The sequence below is a fragment of the Dermacentor albipictus genome, chromosome 10 (genome assembly GCF_038994185.2).
Source record: "Dermacentor albipictus isolate Rhodes 1998 colony chromosome 10, USDA_Dalb.pri_finalv2, whole genome shotgun sequence".
NCBI lineage: Eukaryota > Metazoa > Arthropoda > Arachnida > Ixodida > Ixodidae > Dermacentor > Dermacentor albipictus.
This window is the reverse complement of record NC_091830.1, coordinates 10,633,204-10,637,616: the sequence shown is the minus strand read 5'-3', so window position 1 is coordinate 10,637,616 and position 4,413 is coordinate 10,633,204. Positions and strand designations below refer to the sequence as shown.

Sequence of the window (4,413 nt, the reverse complement as noted above, 5' to 3'; positions counted from 1 at the left end):
CGCGAGTGCGCCATGAAAACGTAACAGCAACGACGAGAAGCCAACGCCATACACGCGCGTGTGCACACTGACGACTAGCAGACTACGCCAGGAGCAATCTACACCGAGCGTGGTGACCAATACTACTTCGACTGATTTCGCAGGGAACGGTGTCCTTGAACATTCCGTACCATACTGTTCGAAAGACCTGTAGACTCGCATTGCAAGGACTCGAGCAGAGCAGGTCGACCGACAGCTTGAAGTTGCCTTCACAGCGAGCTCTCATGCAGCGCTTCAGCGGCTTCCCCTCATTGAGGTCACACACGAAAGGGCGCCACTCAAAGATCTCGGAGCTAATAGGGAGTTTAGAATTAACTAAAATGTGTACTTCACTACAATATGTCAATCATATAATTTAATGCTGCAGACAGTTGGTCGCAGAAAATAACAGGAAAATAAAAGCAGTGCCGCATCTCTTCTGTTCGTAAGGCAGAAGTCGTTGACCACTTCTATCATAAAAAGGGCCACAGCGTAAAAGATAAATAAAAGGAGGCGGGACCCGCAGTAACTTCCGGATCCGGCGTACATAAGAAAAGTAATCGTGTGGTTTCTCCCCTCAGCGGAAGGAAGGCTGCACAGGTGAACGATCGGCGAACCGTCGTTTACGGCAAGGATGCCACTATCCAAGATTGTTACTTCTCGCATCGCCATTTTAATAATGCTCGCCGTTTTCCTAAGATTCACATTTGGTAAGTACGAACAGTGATTCTGCATCATGATTCATCCTACTGCACGTATTCTTTGGAACTGCCAGAGATTTATGACAACGAGCAGCAAGACCTACACGTTGCTGTCATTGTCATTTTCTTGCTGTTGGTGAGCGGCAGGCTCATGGTACGTAGCAAGAATGTGGAGTCCTCCAAAATTCGCCGTTGGCACCACAAACATCACACGCACCTTCCTTAACAACATTTTTTTTTGCTGTCATAACTGTAGCTAGATCGCAGTATGAGCGTGCAAGGAATTAAAAGACTGATTTTGTTGCACTCTACGTTTTGTCACAAGTTCGAAAGTATAGCGCACAACATCGTGTATTTAGCGCATCATACCAATGTAAACGAGGATAATAAGCAAGGAAGTTGTATTCACTTGTAATGCGCCTAAGGAGCAGGGTGGCGAGGTTAGCCGTAGCCGGTTGTATAGGAAAATAAGAGAACAGGACTCAACATATGCTAGTTGTGTATAAGTTATAAGCCTGTACGTCACGTCTATTCAGGTCACGTACGCATACATATGCGCCAACCGGTAGTGGCGTGCTATTCTTTGATCTGCATTATTTTTTATTTGATAACTACTCCGAGACGTCTTAAGTGTTAACGCACTTCCTTAACTGATTCTTTAAAGTGGCTACGAGCGTTGACAGTAAACCTTTTCTGTTGATCTATATATCACCTCAGTGCAGGTCCGTTGTTGCTGTGTGGTTTTCGTTTTCCGGGGAGGAGAGCGGGTGGCTGTACGTTTGAAAAAATCGGGGTGGAAAAATATGCCCTCCTCGCCACCTTATACACACATTAGTATACGCGACTGGTTTGTGCACCGTGTTGGCCAATGTGTTGCCCAGTGTGAAGGTGTTGGTCAGGCTTCAGCAAGCATCGACCACTGTGCTCATATTTGTATCCCGACACTCCACTTGATTTCAGTATATGTATAGGATTTGTAAGCTGAGTATGGCCTGCGTGCTGAATTGTTGTGGGAGCAGAAGCCTTAGTCAGGCCACACGGCATTTAGTTTCTGCTTCCTTTCAGTTGTAAACAGGAAAAATAAACCCATTATTCCATGGCCGTATATGTGTGATAACTCACTCTGCCTGAACAAGAGTGCACTTTGCCTTCTCACGGAGTTGCTTTTCACAAACAGCCACTATTTTTATATTCAGGAGGTAAACTGAGTCAAACAACGGAGCCAGTGAAAGGATGCCCCATCGTGGAAGGAAATTTCACTTTTCCGCTGCGCAATACGTCCCTACTGGGACTATATTGCGCATTAGGCAACGGCGAGAAAATCCAGAATACGACAGAAACGGGCCCTCGCTGGATTGGATCGGTAAGCGAAAGCTGACTACAAAGCTTACTTTAATGAAGAGCAGATGAAAGTTAAGTAGGTTTTTCCTGTTTTTCCTGTTCTACAACCATGAAATGCGTACCTTCCTATGAAATAATATATAGCAGCGATATTTTACACAACTGGATGTTGTTGTCATTAAGAGCCTAGCAATAATATAATCTTGGCCGCAGAGAGCAGAAAGGCTTAACCGAATGCTTTCGCAGAACGTTTTATAGAGGAAATTGTTTATAGGCAGTGTCAAAAAGGTTTGAAATACATTTTCCCGAAATCTTGCCAATACATGAGAGCCCAGAAAAAAAAAAATTCCCTTTACCTAGACGGCATTGACACTGCGTCCTTCAAAGCGACTGAGCAGTCTGACCTTTCCAAGGAATGGTCAAGTCGGCACGCGAGAACCACATATAAAATTATCTTTACAGTGATAGCAGTTATACGCAGTTCTCGGATTCATGCATGGCGCTCACATTAATTGTACTTGTTTTTCTTTAGCTCACCTTTAATGGCACTTGTCGTGTTTGCTGCGCCCGAGGAGGTGCCTCTACAAACACAACCTATTCCGTGATTAGTAAGCTTCCCAAAAAGATATGCAAAAAACGAAAATCAGTGGTAAGTACAACTTTTCTCCGAGTGAAGTAAATGCGAGTGACGTTTTTGAAAGCGGAACTGTCTTCATCAGGACAAACCAATATCCCCCGATGAAGTAAGTTCCACTTCAGAAGCTGTGGTTTAATTAAACCTTGTCTCTTCGACAACGCTTCATGTTCTCTTCGTTTTGTAAATAAATAAACCAACAAAATAAATAAATAAATAAATAAATAAATAAATAAATAAATAAATATGGCCTTATGTAGCCTGAAATCGTTCTTGCGATGTGGAATTTGTCTTTTACTGCAGTGATAGACTGAAATGCAACGACAAAACATAACTGTGAAGGATGTTTGAAGCCACATTCTAGCTTCCTTGCTTCGCATCTGATTTTCAAGAACCTTTGAAGGAGGAAGCACGGAAAAGGAACACCTGCTTGCTTACCGTATGGAAACCGAGGCTACTCTCCGTGTTTAACTTTGGCGTGAAGCTGGGCGGCACAACGGGAACACTCAAGTTGTCGTAGCTACTCCAGTACTTGTCTTCTTCAATCATTGTTTCTGTCATCATCTCTGTACTCTATATCAGCTTTCGTATTCATTTTAGTGACATGTAACGATTCACAACCTTGACAATATAGATCTAAAGTGAACAAGCTGAATGAAGCGGCTCATACTTTTCTAGAATTATGCAGGCACATTATACAACAAGGAATAAAGCGGCAGGGCACATCTTTGACACGACATATTAGTAGTGTGCCATGGGCTTTCCTTCAGTGCTGTCCAATTTTTTCTGCTGAATTAGCTAGGAAAAAACTGCCGTAGCAGTTTGGTTTTGAGAGTTTGGTTTTTTCAGCAGCGATCAGTGGAAGGGGAAATTGCTACCAGGGGAAATTTTTGACTTGCTCATGAGCAGTGTTACTGCGAGAAATCAATAATTGGAAATGTAGTCTGGTCGGCAAGTAGATAAATATCACGAAATGAACAGAGCGCCGATCAACAAGGCTTCCTTGTGGAAGCCAAAACGTCAAAATCTTCAACAACACCATTTTGGTCGGCGTTCAGTACTGCTTAATATGAATAGTACTACAACCGTTGTAATCATAGAAGTCCATCCTTTATTTCTTTGTCGCGATTTTAAATGTTACAGAATACAATTTTCATCGCTAGTCCATATAACCAACCAAATGACGCTTCCACTTTTGTTCTTAGTACAAAAAAAAGAAACTACGCTAGTTAGAGCAAGCGCGATGAAAGAGGAAAATGTCGGTTAAGCTATAAGGTGAATAAATAAACGCGTTGTACAGACGGTGATGTGTGTAGGTTTTGCTGTATATCTACAGATGACGTTGTGGCGCTAAACAAAATGGATAATTTGTGGATTTATTCTTATGTTTCAGAAAAAAAAAACCCTTTAGATCGAGGACAAAAGGTACAGGATTTTGAAGTCCTAGGCCTAAGGCAGCAGATCAGGTTAACACCACAAAACACGTTTCCGGCAGCGCTTTGAAATAAAGGAGTACTGCATGAAAACAAAACAAAACAAACTAACTCAACTTTACTGCTCACATTTTATGTCTTCACGGGTTCAATCGCCTGTTGCAAAGGTCGTTTACTGATGGGTGTTTAAGGCAAAGACGGTCGTTAGCCTTGATTGGGGCGCACGTCAAAGAGTAATCTCAGGTTGTAGATTAGTTCAGAGAACTCCCCCAGCTACATTGGCCGT

The 4,413-nt window shown here is 42.8% G+C and overlaps 1 long non-coding RNA gene across 1 annotated transcript; it reads left to right on the top strand.

Moving 5' to 3' along the window:
- Positions 1–593: 593 nt before the first annotated feature.
- LOC135917865 (uncharacterized) lies at positions 594–4,186 on the top strand. Its single transcript, XR_011509223.1, has 4 exons — positions 594–728; positions 1,916–2,082; positions 2,593–2,709; positions 4,088–4,186. It is a non-coding gene; the product is annotated as an uncharacterized lncRNA (long non-coding RNA).
- The last annotated feature ends 227 nt before the right edge of the window (positions 4,187–4,413 follow it).